This window comes from Danio rerio, chromosome 11, assembly GCF_052040795.2.
Source record: "Danio rerio strain M-AB ecotype USA chromosome 11, GRCz13ab, whole genome shotgun sequence".
In the NCBI taxonomy this organism is placed as follows: domain Eukaryota; kingdom Metazoa; phylum Chordata; class Actinopteri; order Cypriniformes; family Danionidae; genus Danio; species Danio rerio.
In genome coordinates, this window is record NC_141031.1 from 21,459,780 (window position 1) to 21,479,612 (window position 19,833).

General features: G+C 36.1%; 1 protein-coding gene across 46 annotated transcripts in view; it reads left to right on the forward strand.

Annotated features, from left to right (window-relative positions):
• The window catches only part of magi1b (membrane associated guanylate kinase, WW and PDZ domain containing 1b), a 228,228-nt gene that overhangs the window by 117,566 nt on the left and 90,829 nt on the right, over positions 1 to 19,833 (forward strand). For 15 of the 46 annotated variants that reach the window (XM_087272289.1, XM_087272270.1, XM_087272276.1 and 12 more), the window contains exon 1: positions 5,351 to 5,615. The gene's annotated coding sequence lies outside the window, so the exon portion shown is untranslated. 46 annotated transcript variants of the gene reach the window in all.

Here is a 19,833-nt window from a genome sequence, read left to right on the forward strand (position 1 = left end):
CTTGATGTAATGAGCAATGATCAACTCGCCACCTGAACAAAAGCGCTTAGCGTCGAGCCAGAGCAGCGAAATTCAATTTGTCACTGCCCTTCGCACCACCGAGCGCGCTGTGGATCCCTCATATGCTGCCTCAGACAGGTTACTGCCCAGTCATATGCTGTCTTCTTATGTTAGGCATCACAAAACATTGTTGCTAGGTAGATCTCTGCATCTGAGAGAGCGTATTCATTCAGTCTGTGACTTGCAACTGTCATTGTTTCAGGGAAAAGCAGATGTTTTCTAGTCCTGTGTAAGAGTAAAGAAACACTTGGATCATTTGTTTTAGTTAATGTCATGAACAGGGCATTCACAGACATCCATGTCTGTGGTAGCTAGCTAATTAGCATTTAGCATGTGTGCTAGTCTGTCTGCCAACAAGCAGCGCTCATCAACCACAGGCTTGGAGACAGGGTAGATCTGAAGAGCACCCTGGTCGCAAGTCAGCTACGATTAGCAGACAGAAAAGAGATAATACCTGCAGGGAGCCGAGGGCTTTCAGTTGGGTGGGCGAACATTCAGGGTGAGTTTAAGCATTGACAGTATGTGTCTGGATTTTTGTGCAGGGTGCATTGTTTAGTCTGAAAGGCATTTATTTCGGTTATTTGGAAGTCTGGTGCTCTGTGTTTGGGTTTGTCTTGTGTTTCCAGGCTCCATTTTGATATGTCAGCTTAAGCTTGATATCACTGAGCAAGCATATGTGGGCGGCATACTGAGAAATTTCAACGAAAATCTGGGCATGTTCAGTATCTGAATCCCATTCCATGTTTTTTTTTGGCTAACACCTTGTTCAGCGTAGACGAGTCTTGCGATTTGACTGTTCTTGGCCTGAAATGCCCATTTGCTCACAGCACTTGACATTCTGTATTCGAAAGCATTTTGTGAATTCATTTGCAAGTCAAAAGCGCCCTCAGAATGTGTTGATCACCGTGAGAGTGGACAAACTAGAGACCAGCATCAGGCCTGTCCAGGGGGCACTACTTTGGATGGGTGGATTTTAAAAGAGGTTGTTGGAACAAAAGGAGAAGAATGCCTCTTCAGAGAACCACTCCATTCATGTGCTGCTCTAGAACAAGAAAGACCAGGACTGGGGAATCTGAAGCAATTTGCCCATTTTTAAGATGTTCTTCAGTATCAAAAGCTGGAATTACTACAAATTACTATAGTGTCTTCAGCCTAGTACTCAGTTGTTTCTGTCCACATGGAATGGCATCTACACTCATTCCATCAACACTCAGCCAATCATTCTGAACTGATCACATGAACTTTGCATTTGTAATTACATTTTAAAATCGCATTATACGTCTGTAAACAAGGTTCTAGAGCAAAGATACCCAAACTAGGGCCAAAGTTGGCCTATGGTAACCTTTGAATTGGCCTGCCATACCATCTGAGAATGGTTTGGAGATTGTCATTTTCAAATTTAAGGTAAACTTTTATTTGTTTGTTTTATTGTTAAGCTACAAGAAAACTGAAATTAAATATTTCAGTTTAAATGGTGTAAATGAACCAGATTTAGTTTAAAATGTATATACACTGCAAAGAGGACAATGCAGAAACGTTGGTGAGCAAATCAAGGCAAAGACAGCTTTTGCTTGACTAGTGTATAGAGTACTGAACTATACTGTTTTATAAATGTGATTATGTCTTTATGGCAATATGTGGAAATTACCCATGGCAACTTTAATGTACAATAGTTTAATGTATGCATCTTTAGCCAATGGCTAATAATGTTTTTGATTTTTTTTTTCCTTTCATACAAAAAAGTTTGGGCACCTAACATAGGGCATCTAACTAGAGGATTTTTTTAAACCAGTGTGACTACATTTACACTTTTAGATCCATATTTGTTTGTATGGGGTCATATGTAATAATTTGTAAAATATTACAAAATCCCATATTTGTTTTACATGTGTGTCATACATTTCATATTTGATTTTAACGCATGAATGCAAATGTAAAGTGGTGACAAAATTGCTCTCCCCTAAAATAAAGTCATTTTTTTTTTCCATTCTTAACCCTTACGTTCTTAAGTAGAACACAAATTGACCATTTGAAGAATGTTGTCCATATAGTAAAATACTCAAAGGAGTCCAAAACAAACTTTGACTTGACTGTTTTTCAAAATAGCTTTTATTATTTTCCAAAAGAAAGAAAGGGATTAGAATGACATGAGGATAAACAAACGACTGAACATTCATTTTTAAGTGAACTATCCCTGTACACATGACTGGAAAACTGCTCAAGGTGCAATCTTTAGAAGTCCAAAGGCCACATATAGCACACATACTTTACCTGCATCAGATTTGTTTAACTACACATACTGTGTATCTGCAGCTCGCACAAGTGCCTTGATTTATTTATGCATTACTCAGTTTGTCCATAGTTGTCAATACTGATTTTGACTGATATTTAATTGTCAGAAAAGAAATAGAGGAGACAGAACAAGAACAACACACTACTGAAGATGGCAAAAACAATCGATGGCCTATTAAGAGGATTAAAAAATACTCACAGTGGCATTGCGAATAGAATATTCTCATCAACTATAAGTTCCAGAGAGAGAAAGCATTAACACTGGATGATGATAAATATTTCTAGTGTGCAGGTGCCTACTACATGAGATCAAATGAAACACATGTAAAGCAGATGAAACATGTGACACATAGTTTAGGAACATTGCGTGTTGAAATAAATGTGATTTAGTGAAACCGGTTTCACATGAAAATGTTCCAAAACCATGTCTCTTCATGTGTTCCACATGCATTTCACTTGCAATTCTAACATGTGATTGCATGTAAGAAGTTCAACAAGGTTTTTCTATGAAAGGCCTGTGTGCAGGCACAGTAACAAATGGTGTATACTATATACATGAGTGCCTTTAAATAGTTGTACATTAAAAATAAAATTACTCTTAGTGTCTAAGGCCTTCACCTTCTGTTTTTACATAATGAAGTGATCCTGCTGTTTGTCTTTGGTTGAAAGTTTGATGTTATGTAAAAGGTGAGCTTTAAACCCAGAATCACAGCTCCACAGGGCTAAGAAGATGATTCATGCTGAGCTCCACCCAGAAATAGAAGCTCATACTCAGGCTCAACGACACACTGTTTCTGTCATTACCTCTGGCCTATTTCCTCAGGGTTTCATCTGGAGATGCGTGTTTGTCATTTTGCCACCGTAATCATTCAGCTCTGAGGGTTAAGAAAGAAACAGAGAGAGTTTGAGAGATTTGCTTAAGAAATATGGGACTTGTTTGATGGATGAGGGAAGTAATTTTGTTGAGTGGTTATTAGTGGTCAAAAGGCCATTCAAAAGCAGATTCTTTTGATTTCATTTAATTTCAAGTTCACACGCACATTTGAAGATCAACTGAAAGATGGAGAGTAATGTGTGAATTTAGTCTAAGGAGATCAACATGTCATATAAACATTGAACAAAATAAACAAAAGTTCACCTCAAATTATAACTCGTCATTGTCATGCTCTCCCACGATTCAAATTTCGATCCAATTTATCTTTTTACAATGTAGATTGTGTCAATGCAGCGTATCATAGAAAGGATAAAAAATAAAGAGGATAAAAAAACAACATAATTTCAAATATTAAAACATGGCATTCCAAACATGTACAATGATGTATGTAACATAAGGAGCAGATCGTGAATGCACTTTTCTTTTCTGAAAACTTGAGCTGCACCACACTGCCTTTTTTGCTGACAAGAAAAAAAGCAGCTTGGTGCGTTTTTTTATGTCGCTAGGCAATGAATGAATTAGCTGGGTATTGTGTGTGTGTGTCGCTGTTTATAATGGTTTAATTTTAATATTTAATAATATAGTGAGATTCAAGATTTGTGAAGTCATACAGCTCCAGATAACTCAAAACAGCAACCACAGGTCTCTCCTTTAACTTAATAAAGTCTCCATAGCTGTCTTGACAACACAAACACTGCAGTCATCTCAACGGAAACCCCGTCTCTGCTTTCACTTGATTGGAGAATGAAATGCGCGACTGACGTAACTTGCTTTTTTTCTACTGAGATCGAACAGCAAACAGCAAAAATGTAAGGCACAGCAGGTGGTTAAAATGCAAGGCGTGCAGGGTGCACAAGCAGCGCGCTAAACACTTGTGGCCGTCATTGAAAAAAGGTGCCTTTCAACACAAAAGGCACCTTTGTGTGGTCGCATACCCCTTGCCATAGCTGACACAGAAACTGACGCGCATTTCTCAAAAAATCAAACTACACAATGCAACGATGCGTAGCGCAAGCTCTGTGATTGGTCGGCTTGGTTAACTTTGATGAGTGTGGGCGGTGCTGAGAGCCACTTGCCCGATGGGGCAAGTCCTGTAAAGGAGCTCCAAATGGAAACATTTGATTTTTGTTTACCTTATGATTAAAGTTGTTGCACGTCCGCCGGTTCCAGCCTCAGAATGAGTGAGTTTTAGTTACTTAAGGTATTGTTTAGAAAAAACAAAACACCTGCAAAGAAACTCGACACAGAGCAACATTTAAACTTACTGCCAGCTTGCATTTCGAAAGTGTTATTGCAGAGCAACACAAACAGCACGCAGAAATCTAAATGCATGGCTACATGCAAGGCAGGCCACAGCCATATAGACCAGCCTTAATTGTTCAGTCTGGACATGTGTTATCACAAACTGTGTTGTTGGATGTTTCCCCACCCACACGACCATACTGACATCATCATAAGAGAAGTTTTGGTGGTCATAACATTTCACATTTCGAAAACATTTTTCCTTTTTCTTTTTTTAATACATTGAACACATTCCCATCAGTATCATTTATTTAGAAAGGATTAATGAGGAATATACTTGTAAATGATTCCTTTAGACTAAAGAAAGCCTCCTCGTCCCAGACCAAGTCTTTGTTGTTTGTTATGGCTTAATAAAATGTGGGAAATGACTCTGGCCAAAATGTGTTTGCCCTCTCCATCAACCCCCCTCAAGTGCCAAATGCCCCGGTGCTCTGCTTGAGTTAAACAATAGTATTGTATTCATGCACATGGCTGGCCTGACCAGCCCGATTTTTATCTGCTAAATCGTATTCAGCCTTTAATCCCCATCCTAGCCCACCATTTGATTGCCTTAGTCACGTCGTATTTGTGTACGTACTTGCATGAGCGAGAGAGAGTTGTGCAAACGTCTTGTTTGCAGGGGGAACCATGTGTGTATCTGTCTGCAAGTGTGTGTTGGAGAAGGAGGAGGGGGGATGTGGTGAAGAGAGAGAGAGAGAGAGGGAGAGAGAGAGAGGTGGGCGGGCGGTGGTGGATGAGTGTGAGCCTGAAGACGTTTAGCTCAGATGGTGTTTGCTGTGCGAGCCCCTCACATTGGCTGAGCTTCAACGCTGGGCTGGACGACTGCTTTACAGAGAAAGAGATCGAGAGGAAGAGGAGGAGGAGGGATGGCAGACTGGGCTAGCTGAGATACAGGCGTCTGATGCTCACCGGAACAGGATTCTGGGATTTTTTTCTGCTCATTTCCATTGGATTCTGCTCTTGTTGTGCAAGACCTTGTTGTGGATTGCTTTCATTGGAGGTGTTGGCTCAGAGGTTCTCCGCTAAGGTAATTTAGCTTTTTTTTTTACCTCAAATATCACCTGGACTTGGTCTTCCGGGGTCTGTTGAAGGAGGGGTGGATGCAAAAAGAGTGACAGAAAGCTCTGTATGTGCTGAATATGTGACCATCTTGACGGATGTGAGAGGATGTGATTTGTTGGGGATGGTAAAATGGTGCACCGGAGATGCCGCTGGAGCACGAGCGTACGTGTTTGTCTGCTTGAGCGAGTGGAGGTTGAATTAAGCTGTGGTCACTTGACGTGTTGGAGGCCATTATGTTTGGAGTTCAGCAGTGTGGCAGCCGTCTCTCTCCCAGCCCCCCTCACACCAGGCTCATGTCTGTCTCTACGCCGCAGCCGCTGTCTCCAGCCGCATCTCTGTCTGTGCTCGCTTTTTCACAGAAGCTCTGAAAAGATGCTCTTTTGCAATGATTCTCTGTGTCTTGTTGGCATGTCTAGGATAAAGCCTCATTCTTTTGCTCTTGAAATGAATTTTGCTGATGTCTTAAGGCTTATGTGTTGATCTGGATGATTTGAACCGAGTAAACCTAAACCCTGGAACAGTCCCGGTTATATTGCATGTTATTTCTTGTTTAAGCTCAGTTTTTCGGTGAGTCCATCAGAACAAATCTTCTCAGGTCATCAGTGCATTGATCGATATTTTCGGCAGGGCATTATATGGCATGTCTTGATGCATTGATCGGTTGTTTCTGCGCAGACATTGCTGGACTGATTTGATGGAGTTTGTGAATGCTAATGCTGTGGATCCCCAACTGGAGGTCTTTTTGGGGGGATATGCTTCCAGAAAGCAACTCCATTTTGCTAATGGGAATATGTGGGGTGGAAATCGCTAGAATCGGGGATCTGTGTTGTGGATTAACCCTTTGCTGGGACAGATGGTTCTCTCTCCCACTGAGCCGGAAGGGCTGGCTGTCAACATCAACATGGGCGCACATCCCCGAACATTTCCTGATCATGAGTCTTGCCTTTCCTAGCATCTCCTGCTTCCAGATCCCCCAAAATTGAGAAAACGAGATGCCAAGTTTGCCTCTCTCTCTCTCTTAAAGCTTCTGCTCTTTCTAGATCATCATGGCATAAAATTGTTTACAGACATACTGGCTAAACTTACTGAAAATCATTCACTTTGCTTTTGTAGAGAGGTTACGTGTGTGTCATGTCATATGATGTGTCTTTGTTCAAGAAAATACATGCTTGTTTGTGTGTGTATGTAGCATCTTAGCATTAATGGTCAATGAGTAATAGAAAATAAGCACAGTGATATGCAAAAAGAATATATAGGTACAATATATGCGTCTATTTACACAAGAACTGTAATAAAGATTAATAAATGGCTGATGTTTATTATATTTATTTTTTATGTTTTATTGTTTTTAATCATGCTTGATTTAATATAAAATGTTACTAAATATTAATAATAATAATAATAATAATAATAGCTAATTTTTTTATATGTATGTGTATCAAATATCAGCATTCTACATAACTCAATCCACCAAATAGTGTCTGTGTGTTTATGTGTGTATGTGTGCTTGTATTTTTAACCCATGTTAACACTGATTAAGCATTATTAATTAATAACTAATACTTTTCTCTATTTCAAAATATATTTGAATAATTATAGTATTTTATTTCTAATAATGACTATTACTCTTTGGTGATGCAATGATAAAGGCCTATTATAGTCCCTATTATAGTTATAGTTCCTTTTGTGCCTCTCATTGGTTTCCTCTTCGATAAGCCTTTTAACAAAGCTTTAGTTATGTTTCGTTTGTGCAGATTTGTGCAGACATGCTAATTATCCAACGCACATTTTGTGTTTGAATAATATGAACTGTTATGCAAACTATTGTGCCATTCAGTGTGTTTTGATAAATCTGTAGTGATCTGTCAACACTTTGCGGGCATCAGTCACACAGAAGAGAAGGTAGGGGCTCTCAAACGCCTCTGCTGTGACAGGACTGTCAATATCTTGTATCCCTTTGAACTCTACTGACGTCGCCTGCAGCCTGGACTTGCCATTTATTAATGCTTTGCCTTTTGATTAATGCTTTTGACTAGGTATACTGTAGGTGCTTTCAGCTTTTTGTACTTAAAAAAAAAAAAAAAATCTTCTAATCCCTGTCACACAGGATTGGCAATACATGTAAGAACAGTGTAAGAACGAGCTTGTCAAAAGTTTTAGTTTGGGAAATCAAGTTTATTTGCTTGTTTGGGCTAATTCACAGAGCTGTTCATTTGACTATTTTTGCAGAGAGACTCTCGCCGCAAGGTATTCGTGGCTCTGCTCATGGTTTCAATCACAGTGGAAACTGTGGCCTTGCAAAAATGCATCATGTAAACACGGTTTATGTGATGTGAATCCACACTTCATTCCAGTGTGTGGAAAAGAAGGTCTAATATTTCAGTTTATAATCAGTTAAGCTAGAAAGAGTTTCATGCTATTCGTATGGTTTTCTTTATTTTTTTTATTTTGCTAAAAGTTTTTGAAGCTTTCGTGTTACACATACAATGTTTGTATTCACACTGTAAAATGATATGGCAATTATATTGCTTTAATGTTAATCACTTATTCAGGTTTCAACTATTTTTTTAGGTATACGTTTAACTTAATATTTTTAGTAAGTTTGACTGATTGAGTTGAGATGACTAGAAAAGTTTATTTGGTTAAAAATACACTGCAAGAGGACAATATTAACTAGTTTTTTTTATTTTAATTTGCTTAGGATTGATTTTAAGTTTTTTTTTTTTTATCTGATGCTTTGTGAAATTATACTAGAGGCATCTGTATTTATTAAGAAAGACATGAAAATGGCTCTTGTGATGTTAGGTTGTATTTTGAAATAGACTCTAATACATAACATTGCATCTTATCTTGAACCCTATTTACACCTGGCCTGGTGTCTTAAAAAAGTTGCTCTGTTGAAATCACTGAAGATACAGGTTTAACCAGATGTGATTGACAATGGCTTTTTTTTTTCCTCTGACAGCAGTCACATGATCTGAGACAGGTGTTAACACTACTGACGTGATGATGATAATGATATTAATACTATATATTTTGAAGTGAATGATATTTTCCAAGCAAAACTATTTGGAATAAACATGTAACTTCTGCCTTTTGATCAACAAAAATGATTATAGAAAGCATATTAAATGCATATGTCTACTTTAAAGAAATAGAAAGAATAAAACAGCAAACTGATTCTGATTAAAAATAATACTGACAAATGGGTAAAAAGTGGTTTGAAGGATGGTGGAAAGTCTAATAATATTCTCTATGGCTGTGTATAAACTACTGTTATGCTAAATTACAATTGATGGGTGTCTTCTGTAAATCACAGTAGAAATTTGTAATAAATAAGTACAATAAAAGTAAATAAGGCCCATTCTCGTGAAGTCAGGAATTGATAGAGACTGCATTTGCAAATTGTTAAAACTAATCTTAAATGTTGGGGGTGCAAGGGGACATTCTTATACTAGTGTATATACAGACTTTCTCATTTGTGACCTTGAAGCACAAAGCCTTATTTTTCACAGGTTTATTTTAGGCAAAGTTTATATTTTCTATGCCAAAAATCAGTAGAATATTAAGTCATTTTCCGTGAACATATCTAGTAAATTTCCAACTGTAAATTATATCATAACTAAATTTATTATTTGTATTAGTTAAATGCATTGAGAACCTCATATAGACAACTTTAAAGTTTTGTTTTTAATTGTTGTAATTTGTTTTGAACGCTCAGAGTCCAGATTAGGCATGGGACGATATAACCGTTTTCAAGGTATACTGCGGTTTGTAAAAAAAGTCAAGGTTTTAAACCACCAAAATTGTTATAGCTATAGTATATGTAAAATTTTTTTTTTATTATTGTTTATTTGTTTTACTTTTTTTAGGACAGCAGTATCTCCAGCAGAAAAGATGTCCAAAGACAGCATTTTAAATTGTAAAGAAATGTTTTAGAAACTAATCATGACAGCAGAAGTCAGTGATTCATTTGAATTATTTAGCCTGACATGTTTACTGCTCCAAAATATTTAAATGTTTGTCAACATAAAATATATTGTGTTCGAGGGGGGAAAAGTTTAGTTTTTTACCCAGACATTTAAAAAAAAAATGTTAGAGCAATAATCACAAAACCGTAAAACCGTGATATTTTTATCCAAGGTTATCATGCCGTCAGAATCTTATACCCCATGCCTAGTCCAGATTTTCAAATATTTCTTGGCATAATATTGACCTAGCCTAAAACAGTTCACATTAATCTTTATTCAGCTTTCAGATGAAGATTTGTGATAGTGTCAGATTTTAGTGTTTTTACATAATTGAGTGATTTCTGTTAATTTAAGAACATATAATCCATATTCAATGGATGTTAGTATCAGTTATTCGATAGGAGAAGTTTTATAGTACATTTCTTGTCTGCTAAAAGAGTAACTTTTATCCATACCCTCGTATGTGATTTATGCAATGTTTAAGACGGTCTCAAAGCAAACAAGCACTTGAAAGTGAGTTTTGCCACTTATTTGATTTGTTTCATCATTTCCCCACTCATGTCAGTGCCTTTTCATTTATGGATTACAGAGAGAAGCACATGCAGGAAAAAAGAGAGATGACGAGAGCACGAAAAGAAGGAAGAAGGAGAAAGGGAGCGAGAGAGAGCAGCCTGTATTACTCACTGGGTCAGGCTCATGAAAAATTTAATCAAGCCATGCAGATAACAGCTTCAGCTCAGAACAAACACATCTCAGCATACAAGAGCATTTTTCAATTAGTTTTTATGTATTTAACTGGGAGGCCATCAGAAATTGCTTCTGCTAAAAGAGCGCCCGAGATTTAACATCTCCAACTAACCCAGTTTGCATTGTAGAAACATTGTAATCGTGCTTTTATTTCAAGCCCGAAACCACAGGGCCTTTAATAACTTGGGAAGAGCGCAAACATCCGATTGCTGGTATAGTAAGAGCTTTGACTATTATTAGAATGATGATGATAATGAGTCGTTTCCAAATGCGCTAACAACAGCCTACGCTACACCGCTAACTGAATCACGGCGGTGAGGCTCAGAGTCACTTAAAGCTTTGCGTCTGATTGATTGCCTCTCAAGTTACTGCAGTATTGCTCTCCAGGAATGCAATACCTCCCTTTAAATGCTTCGATTCCACTTATAACCGGACAACATGTTGCCATGTCCGATTTCACAATGCCTGGTAACATTTGTGTTGTTGTGTCTGTGAGAGGTGAAGATGACCTAGTGCTCAAAAAACAAAGGAGCTTCGAAACGTCTTTGTGTCTGGATTGGGAAGGGAGAGTAACTTTTGTAGATGAATGGAGCCTTTGGATAGTTTAACAGTTAATCTTCACGTGTTTTTAGAGTTCTTTTAATTGGTGCGGGATTAGTCTTTGTCTGCCATTAGGATAAATGTGAGATGGAGTGTTTAATGCGGAGAGGCTATGATGTGGTGGGAGTTTGACTGCGTGTCACACCTTTGCTTGACCTTTAAGGATTTGAATATGGATACATGCTAATTTTAGTACTTATTATGTATAAGAGTCATCAGACACTGCTGAATCACACAGGCTGTACTATTTTTGTCCACTTTGCAACTGTGATTTTTTCCTCAGTGAGGGATTAGTATGCGCATACACACATACTGAGCATTAAGATGGCTCAGAGACCAAGTTAAAGCCTTGTTACACTTAGCTGAACCTAAAGCAGACATTCAGAAATGCCTGTTTTTTATTTTAGTTTGAGTGTGTGTGGTTTTCTTAATGTAATTAATGATTTTGCGTTCGTATTGTGGCATTTTTTAATCTGTCAATGACAAGTTGAGGGCCATATAATAAATAAAGCAGACAGGCTTTTTTACCGTATTTACTCAATAACACAGAATGTCACATCATTTTGCACATTTGTGTGATTTAATCAATAGGTAGTGCTGCTTATTAAAATGTGATGTAAACTAGTGTGTGTGAAAATGATATTGCAATAGAATATTTAAATAACAAATCTGTTTATGTATGGCATGGCTTTATTAATAGGACATATACAAATCTACTATAGTGTAATTACACTGCTACACTATATATGTTGCTGTTTTATGTTAGAAAAGCAATCATCATCTTTAATTGTCATCACAGCAAACTTTTATTTTGGTGTTTACTATTGACTATTGGACAGTAGTAAGCATTTCTAAAAGTAAAATTGTTTATGTACTCATACTAGGGTTTAGAGCTTTACACAGAGACAGAGTTACATGTCTATGTATGTATGTTTTAAGCATCATATGTTTTTTTTTTAATCTTTTGGAGTCATGAAATGAATCATGGTTAATCCTGGAATACAGGGAAACTATTTTTGTGTGATTCTACAGATGCGTCCTCTTTTGGTTTGGCTAAGAATATTGCAAGAATATTTTTTTTTACTTTAGTAAAATATCTTATAATGTTTATTTGTCATGTTTTTTATTATTGATGTTCTTTAAATCAGTAGTTCCCAACGTTTTTTTGCCTGAGAGACTCCCTTTTCCCCCGGAAAATATTGTAAGGTCCCCCTTCACATTTTTTGCAGTAAAGATGACAAAAAATGTTTGCAAATAAACGCTATGTTTATCAATATATCTAGATATGTTTATGCACAAATAATTTATATAAAAGCAAAACATCAGTAGGCCATTTGTAACTGAAAACATAAGCCTTTGGCCTTTAAAATAATGCGCAGATATTGCACTGTGGCTGCATCAGTGACTCTTTGCTTTAAGAAAATAGAATAAAACCATAGTTCTGGTAACTATCTTGGTGCTTCCTACATTTCGTGATTCCAGCATTGCTAGCACTGCGACCCGAAATGTTTGGAGCTTCCTTACCTGGGTTCAGTATGCTTGGGTCATTATACTATTAGCTGCACTATAAGTCTTTTTCGTTAAGGACAAATTACAAATTTGTCCAATTTTTTGGTCGGCCAGGGGATAAAATAAACTAGATTGTTCTCCTAATTGTCCATTGCTAAAAAAAACCTGTAAAAATATGATGTGACCCCCTACAGAGCTCGCTGAGGCCTCCTTGTGGGCCGGCACCCCCCTATTGGGACCCGCTGATTTACATCATATGTTTGATTGCTATAGATACATTATTATGTTTTGAATCTGTTTTTGACAGCAGAATAATGCACCTTCCTTTATAACTGCGGGGACAAGCAGTTTTTTAGTGCTCAGGACTTTACTTAAGTAATTAAAAAGCAATTATTGCCACATTGATGAATTAAATAGGAAAATTATTTAAATGGCATAACAATAACATATCTTAACAACGTTGTTTCTATTTAAAAGATAAAGAAATTGTAAATCCAAGGAAGAGTTTTAAGTGTAATATTGTTAAGTTGATGGACAGAAAAACTGACATTTCTGTAAAATCTTGCTCAACACATAGTAATGTGTAATTCTAGCATTGAGGTAGTAACTTTTGCAAGGGCAAGAGACTTTTTTCCAAGAAAATTCTAAAAGTTTGTTTTTCAAAGTAACTGTTTGTTTTTGTAAATGTAAAGCTGATTGGAACTTTACTAGTTTTGTGGCTCATATTCTTACATTACTAGTAACTTTTGAAAATGTAGGAAGTTGTTAGAAATTTGCTTTAAATTAATTTAAATTAGTAAAACAGTTAAGTAGTGCATAAAATTATGTTAGAAACAAGCTGCATAAATGATGCCTCAAGCTTAAACACAATGGTTGTTATGCACATCTTGTAAGGGAAGCATTTGTTTGTGATCAGTTATAAATCTCCTCCAAAGGCCAGAGGGCGCTCTCACACAAAACTGTAAATATGCCTCAAAGAAGAAGCCTTTGAAATCTCTGTAGAGCTTGCTGAATAAACAGAACATGTACCTACTTTCAATGATTCAACATGACTACACTGTAAAGCCCAAAAAGTTAAGGTAACTCAATAAGCGAAGAGAACTCAAACCAACTGAATACTGTAAAACCCAATAATTCAAGGCTACTCAAACTGTTTGAGGAAACCAAGAGCAACAATCCATTTGAGTTAACCTACTCCATTTACTCCACCTACTACACTTACACCAAGTAATTTATTAACATTTATTAACTCATTACCTTTAACACTAAGTTCAAAACTCTTTTCAATTGAGTTTAGTAAATTTTAAGTTCACTACACTCCTTTCATTTGATTAAGTTGACTATTGGGTTTTACAGTGTAATACACACACAGCTACAGAATCATCTCACAGAAGGATTTATTTAACACTCAACTGAACTTATGAAGTGAGTTTATAGGTAAAACATGTTATTAAATGTGGTATTTTCACATGCTTGCAGATGCAGTTTAACAGCTGTCGTTATTGCAAAACATGCCATTAGCATTACACATGTTATTAACATGTTAGAAATTTGCTGGTGTGTTAGAACTAAAGACAGACTAGGACGCTAGAAATGCATTGCTTTATTATAGTTCATATTTATATAGTTCCTAATTATAGTTCATATATTGCTGTTAAATTAAATGTTAGCCAAAATGTTGCCGCATTGCTTTAAGTCTACTCTAAACTACGACTACTACTACTGTCTACTGAATAAAGTGTTGCGTTCAGAACTGTTGCAAACAATTTATTTGTGTTGAATTTAAACAAACAAATTAAGTTTAATAATGTTCAGCTTAATTTGTTTGTTTAAATTCAACACAAATAAACTGTTTGCAACCACTTAACGTAGAAAGTTAAGTAAATCCAAGGAATCATCTTTAAATATTTTTTTCCCTATTATTAATAAAAACTACATAAACTTTTTGTAAGATATTATATATTAGCAGAGGGTTAAATCATGCTAGAAACATGCAGTTAACTTTAAATGTGCTAATAACATGTTAGCACTGTGGTAAAACGGGTAAGAAATGTGTTGAAACATGTTAGAACCATGCTAGCAGTGTGTTAAAATGTAAGTAGTGTGTGAAATCATGTATGATATTACATGATAGCAAGTCATGTTAAATCCTGTTAGAAACATACCAGGAATAAGTTTAATGAAAGAAGTGTGATCAGTTATGTTAGAACAACTTGTTAAAGCATGGTGAAAATGTGTTAGAAATCTATTTAATTACATTAGAAGCATTTTGGCATGCCAGACATGTTAGCAGTTTCAAATGAAAACACGTTAGCAACATGCTAAAATGTTCAGTAGAGTTTATCAAGCTAGCACAAATTTGACTGTCTACACTACATTTTTAACCATATATGGTTTGTTGTTCATATTTGAACTATACATTGCAGCAAACTTTGAGCGATGCTGCAGTAGTTAGGTAAATTTTTTTTTATTAATTATTCACTATCATGTCACTATAAACCTGAATGAACTCTTGGAATGAGGTTTGAATGTAGGCCATGTAAGAAAGCTGATCTGGGGGCTTCAGGCACACGGCACTTGCTGCTGCATTGCTCCTGGAGGCTCAAATAAACGGATTTATCAGAGGCCGCTATTTTTAGAGCCAGTTCGTATTCTGGATGTGCACATTGCATTGTTGTTTTCCGGATGTATTTTGGAATGTGTGATGTTAAATACGCCCGCCTTTGGTGCTTTCAAGTTTCTTTTTGGCTTTGCTCTTCACAATGCAGCTATTTTTTACCCACAGCATGTATTTTTGTCATATACAAAGATGTGTAGAGAGATCAGGCTCCATTTTGTGGAAAATGAGATACATACCTTACTTGGCATAGAAAGAGCTGAATTGTGTTACTAGCCTTCTCAGTACTGTAGCAAATCCTGGAATGTATTATATAATTATTTAGCATTTTGGCAGAGTATAAAAATCTTGGAACTCTTTGTCATTTGAGAAACTTGAAGAGAAATGCCTTAAAATAGGGACTAGTCTTTCATTAAGAATGAATGAGCCTCTGTTTTCGCTGCCAAATCACTGCACTCGTTTTAATTCCGATCACAGCTCTCAGAATCTGTCCTTGTCCTTACACTACACGTTCACTTAAAGGATTAAATCGTCTCCAAAATTAAAATTTGGTCATGATTCACTCACCCTCACGTTGTTCTAAATCCGCATGACTTTGGTTCCTCCATGGTACATGTTTGAATGTACTTTAAAAGCTAATGTTTTAGGATGCAAAAAAAAAAAATACATCAAAGGTAATTGAATTGTGCGTATTCAAAGTCTTTTCTAGTCACATGACAGAACAAACAAGATGTTTGTTCAATCATGTTGGCATGTTATAATAATAATAATAATAATAATAATAATAATAATAATGCATTAGTAAATGTTTACCTATGATTAATAAATGCTGTACAAGTATTGTTAATTCATATTAGTAAGTACATTAACTAACAATAACTAAGGAAACCTTAAAGTGTGACAAGTGCATCTTATGAACCATTTTTTGATACCATTTCAGTCTCCATTCATTGAAATTAGGAATATTTATTGAATATTTATTGAAACCTTATTGAACTTTTTTTGTTGCTTTTTGCTAAATGTAATATATATTGTATGTAAGTGGGTATTGGATATGTTTTCATGCATTATGTTTTCTATGCTAATCTAAAATCAAACAACAAAGCCCTCAGGCTAGCTCAAATATTTGGTTGGTGCTCTTTGGGTAAGGGATTCATCAAAACAACAACAAAAATCAGTCCTAGGCACTCGAAAAATATGGAAAATTTTAAAAGCCTTTATTCACATGGCTAAACCTTAAAAAAAAAACTACCATGTTTTCTATACTGTACACTCTTAGAAATAAAGAGCGTTATTTTTTCAAGAGAAACATATTTGTATCTAAAGGGTCTATATTGCCAACTCAAATGTAAATAAAAGTACCTAAAAAGTATAAAAGTGCACCTCATATGATGTCTACACGACATCAAAAACTGTATTTTATTTTACATGATCATTTCACACACTTTGTCCGACCTTCAAAATGAAATGAGCTCTTCGTGTATATAAGACATCTACATGTAAATGACCTTGTTATGATTGGGCAACTTGTTTGCATATGAAAACTACTGGTGCAGTTCACTGTGTCATTCATCAGCACGGGTGATGCTGTTGAATGCTGAATAGCTGTTGATGTGTAAATGTGGGTGGTAATATGTTAATGCCTTCATAGTTGGTGCATCAGTACTATGACAATTGCTGAATGACCTGTTTTTGAAATATAATTTGCATAAATGTCCATAGTCTCTAAATCAGGTTTTTAATAAAATGGGAAGTTTTGCAGCTCTGAGGAAAGATTGTGATTTTTTTTCTTCCTAAGAAGTATAGAATTTGATTGAAAAAGAATATGAGTAGCATGAGAGTGTTTGCTTAAACTGATATTCATAGAAAACACTTGGTAGAAAGTTACAAAATTTATATCAAGGGAAAAAAGAAAGAAAACAAAAACATGGACTGGTTGTGGTGCAGTGTGGCTGGAAGGGCATTTGCCACATAAAACATATATGAGTATTTAGTGGTTCATTCTGCTGTGGCAACTGTTAGATCAGGGACTAAGCCGAAGGATAGTGAGTGACTAAAGTTACTGTTGCATAGACAACAAAGACACACGTTGTTCCAAGACATTAATCTAACGCAAATAATGCAAAAATTACTGATATAATCTCTCAAGTTGCAAAATGAACATTTTTAAGTATGTTTTATAAATTTTGTTTTGGTGTTTATGATAACAGAATTTGCTGAAGTACAGAATTTGGTTAGCAAACGCATTTGTGTCTAACAAAACTCTTATCTAAACACATCTGATTGGCCATTCCATTTAACTGCACAACATAAATGACTGTGGTTATCATGCTTATCACTGCTCCATCCATCCATCCATCCATCCATCCATCCATCATTTGTTTTTAGCTTTAAATTTTAATGGCATTGGCGGCAGTCATAACAAATTTAGTTTCATTTTGTGAGGGATTTTTTTTTATTGCCCAATGATCTTAAATTTGCAAGCTATCTTTTCTCATTTTGACAAATCCCTTTATTTTTTGACTCCTTCATTGTACTTAATATACCAATACAGTCCCTTTCTGTCTACAGTTTTGAGGCAGTGTGTGTGTATGCGTTATACATCAGTGCACAGGTTGCATGTTCCAAGGCTGCATTGTGGAAACTCCTGATGCTGATTCACTGTGAAGCACAACTGTTCTTTTCCAGAGAAAGAATATCTTCAGCTACACAGACACACACACACACGCACACACACTTCACTGCTCTGAAATACAGCGAGTAGCCAGTGTGGTTGATTGATTGACAGTTGTAGAGTGTAAAATAACTGAAATCATTTGGTGTAGTGTACACTGTAAAATAATGCTGCGTTCAACAAAACCAATTTGTGTTGGGACTACATGAAGGAATTAAGTTAGTTTAGTAATTTATACAAATGTAAGTGTATTGAACTTTAAACAATTAAGTTGTGATACATGTGTGCGTGAGATTGTGTGTGTGTGTGTGTTTGTGTCTGTAACGGGGTTATCATTTAGCAGAGGGTTATAAACCCCCATTAGGTAATTGTTTCTCTTTTGGGCTCTGGATCATGCCATTTGGTGACAGTAACCCCTTCTGTTCGCAGCCACTGACCCACAACTGATGAGTGTGTGTAGGCCGGGATCGAACAGCTGCAGATTGTGATGTTTGTTGTCACTGCTCCTCACCTTTGCTTCATTTAGCACTTGGGCACCCAGCGGGCTCTCAGTGGTCTAGCAGAGATACATTAACAGCACCGTCAAAACTGGCCATCCTGACTTTTTGTTAAAAAAGAAGTGTGGTGCACTCTGCTGTGATTTACTTAGCTAAACGCAGAATGCTTCACATGTCACATGTGCAGCCAGAGATAATTAACGACTTTCATAATCTAATCTAAGGTTCCCATTGTTCTGGAAAACCTACAAATATTAAGTATTTTATTTTCTAGTTTCATAAAGAAGTTTTCAATATCATGATACTGGAAAAAATATATATTATATTATATTTTATTATATTTTATTCTATTCTATTCATTCATTCATCCATTCATTCTTTCATTCATTCATTTTCTTTTTGGCTTATTTATTTATTATTTGCCAATTTATTAGTTGCCACCGTGGAATAGAGCGCCAACTTATACAGCATATGTTTTACACACCAGATGCCCTTCCAGCCGCAATCCGCCACTGGGAAACGTCTATACACACTCATTCACACACATACACCACAGACAATTTAGCTTACCCCATTCACCTATACCTTAGGTGTTTTTTTACTGTGGGGGAAACACAGAGGACACCCACGCAAACACGGGGAGAACATGCAAACTCCACACAGAAACGCTAACTGACTTAGACAGGGCTTGAACCAGCGACCTTCTTGCTGTGAGGTGATTGTGCTACCCACTGCGCCACTGTTCTATAATCATAAATTTATGATTATATTGATAATGTTTTATTATCATTATGTGATTTTGTTGATAATGTTGGCCATGGGAGGCCATAGGAGAGGATTTTTGAATAGTGACACAACCAGAACACATGACAGTGACAACAAGTTCAGATTATGCCTGAATTTCATATAAAATATGTATACAGGGGTGTAAAGAGTACTGAAAATTCATACTCAAATAAAAGTATTATCACTTAACCAAAAATGTAGCACAAGTAGAGTAAAAGTATCTTTTGTAAATATTACTCAAAGTATGTGTGAAAAGTAGCATTTTTAAAAGAGCACAAGAATAGTGAGTAGTGAGTATTACGCCATGAAAGGTTAAAACATTTACATGCAATTTGTGCGTTTGTGTGAAAACTTAACATTCTGTAGTGCATTTAGTTATTGTTTAAGACTATTCAGCATTTCAGTTATCATACAGTAGGTGTCATTCATCTTCTCATCAGTGAAAAGCAGTCTTAACCATCTCTGGGTCATTGCATATAAAGGTTTTGGACATCTTAGACACTTTTAATGCTTCCAAAGGGTTTGCTGCATTTATAAAGCGTCCATGTCTTGAGGTTGTTCAGTATGGTGTGATTTACTTTCTATATATGCGATTAGATTGGACAGGAAAAACAGGATTGATATTTCTACTTTGCCAATGACCATAGACAAGAAAAATAAAGTAGTGACTGCAGGCTGAAAAAAAGCAGTGGAGTAATAGTACTGACACAGCGTTAAAAATGTACTCAAGGAAAAGTAAAAGTAAACATTTTTAAAAAATACTTAGTAAATTACAATTTGAA